This window comes from Tachyglossus aculeatus, chromosome 25, assembly GCF_015852505.1.
Source record: "Tachyglossus aculeatus isolate mTacAcu1 chromosome 25, mTacAcu1.pri, whole genome shotgun sequence".
Lineage (NCBI taxonomy): Eukaryota > Metazoa > Chordata > Mammalia > Monotremata > Tachyglossidae > Tachyglossus > Tachyglossus aculeatus.
This window is the reverse complement of record NC_052090.1, coordinates 26,833,764-26,842,262: the sequence shown is the minus strand read 5'-3', so window position 1 is coordinate 26,842,262 and position 8,499 is coordinate 26,833,764. Positions and strand designations below refer to the sequence as shown.

The window sequence follows — 8,499 nt, the reverse complement described above, 5'->3', positions numbered from 1 at the left end:
GAACAGAACCAAACATACCAACAAAATAAAATAAGTAGGATAGAAATGTACAAGTAAAATAAATAAATAAATAAATAAACAGAGTAATAAATATGTACAACCATAAATATAAAGAGGTAAACATAAAGAGGTAGGTGATGATCTAAGAAAATTACCCACCGGTTAGAAAATATGGAGCTTTGAGAAAGTGTTCAACCTGGTGTTTCATGCCCAATGGAATGTACCACTGATTTTAAGGGCGAAGGTCATAGGGAATTAAGCACGCTAAAAATACGTGGCCCCTCTCAGGGTCACACCTGGAGAGTTTCCAGTCCTCTACCAGTCTCGATTATGGGAGGGAGAGTCAAGCAGAGTCCATTCCATTCCTAGCTTGGCCAGTGGCTAGCAAGTGGAAGGCAATCTGCTACAGGTAAAAACTCACCTGTACTGGGCGGAGGCTCAAGTTGACTGCGCGGAAGGAGGCAGTGGTAAACAACTTCAATATTTTCACCAAGAAAATTCTGTGGATACACTACCAGGACAATTGCAGATGGAGACGGGGAGTTCCAGGAGAGACGTGTCCATGGCGTCAGTGTGGGTAGGAGTGGAAATGGTCATTAGAGGCTGAAGAGAAAAAGGACGGTTCTTCTAGGCTGGGTTTACATCCTAAATGCCTGAAGAAGCATTCTGTGGACAGAGAATATTTTCCCACTGCTAGAAGAGATGAGATTTGGTGGAGGGGAGAGGGGGCGGAAATGGAGGAGTGGTAAGGAAGCAGCGTGGTCTAGCAGAAACAATAATAACAATAATTGTGGCATTTGTTAAGCACTTACTACGTGTCAGGCACTGTACTAAGCACTGGGGTGGATACAAGCAGCATGAGAAGCAGCATGGCTCAGTGGAAAGAGTCCGGGTTTGGGAGTGAGAGGTCCTGGGTTCTAATCCTGGCTGTGCCACTTATCAGCTGTGTGACTTTGGGCAAGTCACTTAACTTCTCTGTGCCTCAGTTACCTCATCTGTAAAATGAGATTAAGTCCGTGAGCTCCACGTGGGGCAACCTGATCACCTTGTATCCCCCCCAGTGCTTAGAACAGTGCTTCGCACATAGAAAGTGCTTAACAAATACCATCATCATTTTTTATAATTATTATTATAAGCAAATTGGGTTGGACACAGTCCTTGTCCCGCGTGGGGCTCACAGTCTCAATCCCCATTTTACAGATGAGGGAACTGAGGTCCAGAGAAGTAAAATGACTTGCCCAAGGTCACACAGCGGACAAGTGGCAGAGTTGGGATTAGAACCCATGACCTTCTGACTCCCAGGCCCGTGCTCTGACCACTACACCATGCTGCTTCTCGGGCAAGAGTCCAAGCCTGGGAATCAGAGATTATGAGTTCTAAAGAAGCAGCGTGGCTCAGTGGAAAGAGCCCGGGCTTTGGAGTCAGAGGTCATGGGTTCAAATCCCGGCTCCGCCACTTAGCTGTGTGACTTTGGGCAAGTCACTTCACTTCTCTGTGCCTCAGTTTTGTCATCTGTAGAATGGGGATTAAGACTGTGAGCCCCACGTGGGACAACCTGATCACCTTGTAACCTCCCCAGTGCTTAGAACAGTGCTTTGCACATAGTAAGCGCTTAATAATGCCATTATTATTAATATTATTATTAATTAATTATTAATATTATTATCGATAATGAGCCACTATAATGCCATTACTATATAATAATTATGTTATAATCATACAATTATATATAATTATATGATTATAATATATAATCATATACATTTTAATACACATTATACATAATCATTACACAATAATTATACCATACAATAATATTATATAATAATTATTATAATAATGCCACTATTATTATTATTAATTATTATTAATGTTAATAATAATAATAATAATAATCCCTGCTCTGCCATTTACCTGCTGTGAGACCTTGGGCATGTCACTTCACTTCTCTGCACCTCAGTTCCCTCATCTGCAAAATAATAATAATAATGATGATGGTATTTGTTAAGTCCTTACTATGTGCAAAGCACTGTCGTAAGCACTGGTAAATGAGGATTCAATCCCTGCTCTTCCACCTACTTAGACTGTGAGCCCCAAGTGGGACCTGATTACCGAGAAGCAGTGTGGCTCAGTGGAAAGAGCATGGGCTTGGGAATCAGAGGTCGTGGGTTCTAATTCGGACTCTGCCACTTGTCTGCTGTGTGACCTTGGGCAAGTCACTTAACTTTGTGCCTCAGTTTCCTCATCTGTAAAATGGGGATTAAGACTGTGAGCCCCACGTGGGACAACCTGATTACCTTGTATCTACCTCCCTTCAAGGCCCTACTGAGAGCTCACCTCCTCCAGGAGGTCTTCCCAGACTGAGCCCCCTCCTTCCTCTCCCCCTCCTTCCCCTCCCCATCCCCCCCACCTCACCTCCTTCCCTTCCCCACAGCACCTGTATATGTGTATATATGTTTGTACGTATTTATTACTCTATTTATTTATTTTATTTGTACATATTTGTTCTATTTATTTTATTTTCTTAATATGTTTTGTTTTGTTCTCTGTCTCCACCTTCTAGACTGTGAGCCCACTGTTGGGTAGGGACCGTCTCTAGATGTTGCCAACTTGTACTTCCCAAGTGCTTAGTACAGTGCTCTGCACACAGTAAGCGTTCAATAAATATGATTGAATGAATGAATGAATCTACCCCAGCGCTTGGAACAATGCTTGGCACATAGTAAGCGCTTAACAAATACCACCATTATTATTATTATTATTACCACAGTGCCTAGTACAGTGCTTGGCACATAGTAAGCTCTCAACAAATACTGCAATTATTATTATTATCCACTGATGGTGCACTCTTCCCAAGCGCTGAGTACAGTGCTCTGCACACAGTAAGCGCTCAATAAATACGATGGAATGAATGAATAACTGAATGAATGAATGAAAACTGAGGAGGAGCAGGCCCATTGGTGAACTGGGGGGAGGAAATGGCAAAGAAAACGCTGAGGGCCTCTGGCTAAACTTCTCACTGGACCTCAATCTTATCTATCTCTCCAACCTCTCACCCTGATCTCATCTATCTCACTGACCTCGCCCACATCCTACCTCTGGCCTGGAATGCCCTGCCTCCTCCTATCCGACAGACAATTACTCTCTCTCCCTTCAAAGCCTTATTGAAGGCCCATCTCCTCCAAGAGGACTTCCCTGACTAAGCCCTCCTTTCCTCTCCTCCCTCTCCCTTCTCTATCACCCTGACTTGCTCCTTTCCTTCATCCCCCACTCCCAGCTCCCAGCCCCACAGCACTTATTCCCTATCTGTAATTTATTTACTTATGTTAATGTCTGTCTAGACTGTAAGTTTATTGCAGGCAGGGAAGTGTCTTTTGTTCTATTGTCCTCTCTCAAGGGCTTAGTCCAGTGCTCTGCACACAGAAAGCGCTCAGTAAATAAGATTGATTGAGGGAATGAGTGGTTAGTCTCTGCCCTTTGAGTCACTCCCTGTCTGTCCCCAACCCGAGTCAGCCCCTTTTCCCACCTGCTCAGGGTCATTCCCTAGTGGAGCCCTGGTCTCTTGGAGGAACTGTGGGCTGGATGTGCCCTCCTGGGTGCCTACCACGCTCCAGCTCCAGTGAAGCCTCCTCACCCTGGGGCTGTGGGAAAGGGGCACCGGCACCATTCCCTGTTTCACCCCCACCGCCTTTCCTGAGCCGTGACTGATAGCTCTGAGGCAGTCAGTCAACGGTATTTATTGAGCGCTTACTATGGGCAGAGCACTGTACTAAGCGATTGGGAGAGTACAACACTGTAGCAGACACATTCCCTGCCCACAACGAGCTGACGGTCTACAGCGGGGGAGGCAGACAGGAATAGAAATCAATAAATGATTTGTACTTCCCAAGCGCTTGGTACAGTGCTCTGCACACTGTAAGCACTCAATAAATACGATTGAATGAATAAATGACAGATAGGGACATAAGTGCTGTGGAGCCGGGAGGGGGGATGAATGAAGGGAGCGAGTCAGCCCATCATCAACCGGGTAAAGTTTGGATGATCTTTCCCCAGTGTCCCCTCTGCCCTGCATTCAGCTGGTGGGACCTTCCCAGTTGGCCTCCATGGGCATATGGCGTTTTGTCCCCCAGAAGGACTCAGTGTGCCTGCACACCTGGAGATTTCACTGGGCACACTCCTCTTCCAGATTGGCTGTGACCAAGATAAACAAGCAGCCCCTGTTGTGTCGTCCCGGCTGGGTCCTGCCCCTGCCCCGTCCCCCCCTGCTCTGCCCAGTGTCTGGGAGCCCACATGCCCTTCCCGGCCCAGTTGTCCCTGCCACAACTTGGCAGAGGTCGGTCCCGAAGGTGCCTGGGGCCCTTGCCACACTTGTATCTCAGAGCCACGGAGAGGGGGCCGGGTTTCGGAGGTTTAGGGGTGCAGTCGCTTACCTGACCCAGCACCTGGGACCCAGGGTACTGCTGTAGGAAGATGGGACCATGTGGGCAGAGGCGTGTCCCATCTCACCCCCCCACCCCCATCCCTCACCCTCTTCCTCCTCCTCCTCCTCCACTTCCTCCTTTTCTGAGCAAGCCTGTTCTCTTCCTTCTGGAAGCTACTGCAAACGCAGGCTGCCCAAACTGGGGAAAGTTTTACTCAGGACTGTGTCCCCTCAGAACAACACTCTGCGCCGCCACCCCCCACCCCCTGTCCACTCAACCCCACCCTTCCCCCCACCCCACAAGTCCTTGCCTTCCGCCTGCTGCTCTCCGGCCAACACCACCCACGGGATTTCTAAACCATTTTTTTTGCTTTCTTGGTATCTTCGACTAAACTTTCCTGTGCCAAGAGACACTTACCCAGCAGACTTTGTTGCCCAAAGCCTTGGAAACTTTGATTAGTCATCGTAAATATTGTTACAACCCAACTACTTTCCGCACCACAATCATTTGCCAAATAAAAACATTCTAGAAGCGAATTGCTTATTTCCAATTCAGAGATCTCTTTGGGGGAGGAGATGAAATCCATAATTAGGGGGAAATGGCTCCCCTCTGAAGGTTCAGCCCACCCACCCGATCTATGTTTCTCTTGCAGAAAGAGTTCCCAAACACAGCTGAGAGCATTTGCGTGCATGAGTGCTCGATTATATATTCTCTGGCCTGGAGATGGTCAGATTGACCCTGGCTCTCCTGAAATGAACCCTCACGGCCTGGCCCAATAATAACAATAATAATAATCAGTTATGGTACTTGTTAAGTGCTTACCCTTACCCCCTTCTCCTCAACACGCTATCTGACCTTGGCTTCACAGACTCCGTCCTCTCCTGGTTCTCCTCGTCTCTCCGGTCATTCATTCTCAGTCTCTTTTGCAGGCTCCTCCTCCCCCTCCCATCCTCTTACTGTGGGGGTTCCCCAAGGTTCAGTGCTTGGTCCCCTTCTGTTCTCGATCTACACGCACTCCCTTGGTGACCTCATTCGCTCCCACGGCTTCAGCTATCATCTCTATGCTGATGACACCCAGATCTACATCTCTGCCCCTGCTCTCTCCCCCTCTCTCCAGGCTCGCATCTCCTCCTGCCTTCAGGACATCTCCATCTGGATGTCTGCCCGTCACCTAAAACTCAACATGTCCAAGACTGAACTCCTTGTCTTCCCTCCCAAACCTTGCCCTCTCCCTGACTTTCCCATCTCTGTTGACGGCACTATCATCCTTCCCGTCTCACAAGCCCTCAACCTTGGTGTCATCCTTGACTCCGCTCTCTCGTTCACCCCTCACATCCAAGCCGTCACCAAAAACTGCCGGTTTCAGCTCCGCAACATTGCCAAGATCCGCCCTTTCCTCTCCATCCATACCACTACCCTGCTCGTTCAAGCTCTCATCCTATCTCATCTGGACTACTGCATCAGCCTTCTCTCTGATCTCCCATCCTCGTGTCTCTCTCCACTTCAATCCATACTTCATGCTGCTGCCCGGATTATCTTTGTCCAGAAACGCTCTGGGCACGTTACTCCCCTCCTCAAAAATCTCCAGTGGCTACCAATCAATCTGCGCATCAGGCAGAAACTCCTCACCCTGGGCTTCAAGGCTGTCCATCACCTCGCCCCTTCCTACCTCACCTCCCTTCTCTCCTTCTACAGCCCACCCCGCACCCTCTGCTCCTCTGCTGCTAATCTCCACACCGTACCTCGTTCTCGCCTGTCCTGCCGTCGACCCCCGGCCCACGTCATCCCCCGGGCCTGGAATGCCCTCCATCTGCCCATCCACCAAGCTAGCTCTCTTCCTCCCTTCAAGGCCCTACTGAGAGCTCACCTACTCCAGGAGGCCTTCCCAGACTGAGCCCCTTCCTTCCTCTCCCCCTCGCCCCTCTCTATCCCCCCATCTTACCTCCTTCCCTTCCCCACACCACCTGTATATATGTATATATGTTTGTACATATTTATTACTCTATTTATTTCTTTATTTTACTTGTACATATCTATTCTATTTTATTTTGTTAGTATGTTTGGTTTTGTTCTCTGTCTCCCCCTTTTAGACTGTGAGCCCACTGTTGGGTAGGGACTGTCTCTCTGTGTTGCCAACTTGTACTTCCCAAGCGCTTAGTACAGTGCTCTGCACACGGTAAGCGCTCAATACGATTGATGATGATGATGATGATTACCCTTTGCCTAGCACTGTTCTAAGTGCTGCAGTTGACACAAGGTAATCAGGTTGGACACGGTCCCTGTCCCAGGGGACTCACAGTCTTAATCATCTCAGTTAGTTGAGGTAACTGAGAAGTGAAGTGACTGGCCCAAGGTCACACAGCAGGCACGTGGAGGAGCTGGGATTAGAACTCAGGGCCTCTGACTCCCGTGTCCCTGCTCTTTCCACTAGGCCATGCTGCTTCACTGCCCAATCAGAGGAGTCTTGGATTGGCATCCTGGATGGGGAACCAGCCAAGCTGCCCGCATATTCTGAAATCCTCCCTGATTGTCACCGGGGCTGGCTTCGGACGGGGCTTGAGGTTAGCCATGTTCTGGGAAGCCAAGGGCTAGGAAGGCCTCTTCTCAAAGATGGAGACTGCCACGAGCCTCCTGCGGAGCCAAGGGCCTCGTTGATGACGGTCATGGGATGGAAGGGATCCCTCAGCGGGCTGAGACTGGAGGTCCTGGGGCCAGCTGCCAGGGCCCTTGGTTGAGCTTGAGGATAGGAGGTAGTGAAATTGATGACCTTGGGGAGGGAATCATTTCAGTGACTGTGACGGGAACGGGAGAGGGCCTAGGGGTCAGGGGTGATGGAGAGAGGGGAAAAGCCATGTCAGTCTGTCAGTCAGTCGGTCAATCGTATTGACTGAGCGCTTACCCCTTGGGAGAGTACAATAGAACAATAAACAGACACATTTCATGCCCACAATGAGCTTGCAGTCTAGAGGGGGAGGCAGACATTAACAGAAATAAATAAATGACAGATCTGGACATAAGTGCCCGCTCGTCTTGAGTCTGTGCCACTGCTGAGCACCCCTGACCTCAATGGGCTATGCTGGCTTTCGTCAGAAGGATTAAGCTATCGAGGGTGCTCCCTGCCTCGGTCCTGCCCCTGCCCTGGTGCTGCTGTCAGAGGCAGGATTCCGGGCTGGATGGGCCAGGCAGCGGATCTGGGGGACTGCCAGGGGCTTTTCACTCGAGAACCTGGCCCGGTGCCATCTGGCCGCTTGGGCTTTCAGCTCCGGCCACCCCCAGGAATGGTCTCCTCTCGGAGAGACCCTGACCCCTCACGGAGTGGGCAGGGGCACTTGGAGGGATGGGACAGCAGGACTGAGTGGCGGGCAGAGAGGCGGGCAGAGCGGCCGGTAGAGTGTTCCCTCTCAATTTCTGTGACTTGCAGTGATGTAGCGGTGGAAATTCCCCATCTAGATTGTAAGCTTGCTGTGGGCAGGGAATGTGTCTGTTTATTGTTGCGTTGTATGCTCCCAAGTGCTTAGTACAGTGCTCCGCACACAGTAAGAGCTCAATAAATACAACTGAATGAAAGAATGAACTAGGCCCCGTGTAAGTGTTCCCGTGCATTCGGTCAACCGTTCCCAGTGGAGCCTTCTCACCCACAGAATGGAAAAGCCTGCGATGTATGTCAGTGCTTCATCCTAATCCCCGTCCCTGAGGAAACTCATGCCTCGGCTGGCTCCAGGCTGCCTGCACGGTTTGGCAATCGATCAATCAGTCAATCAGCAAGTGACAGACCACTGGTGGGGAAGACATGCTCCCTGGCTCACCTTTGTCTCTGGAGGAGAGCCAGGGGGCAGGGGGAGGGATGGGGATACATGCCTCTCCGCTCTGTCTGCTTCCTCTATGGCCTCCACGACCCGCCCACAAGCCTCCCTCTTTCCCTGCTCTGCTGCCATCTGGTCGGTAGCGTGTCGGGGGCCAGGCGGTTTTGGGTGGTTCCGGGCGGTTCTGTGTGGTGGGTTAGGGAGCGCGGGCCCCTGGGAGCCATCGCTCAGGAAATACCAGCGGTGGAGGCAGAGGAGGAAGCCAAGACGGCTGC

General features: G+C 50.2%; 1 non-coding gene across 1 annotated transcript; it reads left to right on the top strand.

Moving 5' to 3' along the window:
• Positions 1 to 278: 278 nt before the first annotated feature.
• LOC119945645 lies at positions 279 to 411 on the top strand. Its single transcript, XR_005456304.1, has one exon. It is a non-coding gene; the product is annotated as a small nucleolar RNA SNORA7 (small nucleolar RNA).
• The last annotated feature ends 8,088 nt before the right edge of the window (positions 412 to 8,499 follow it).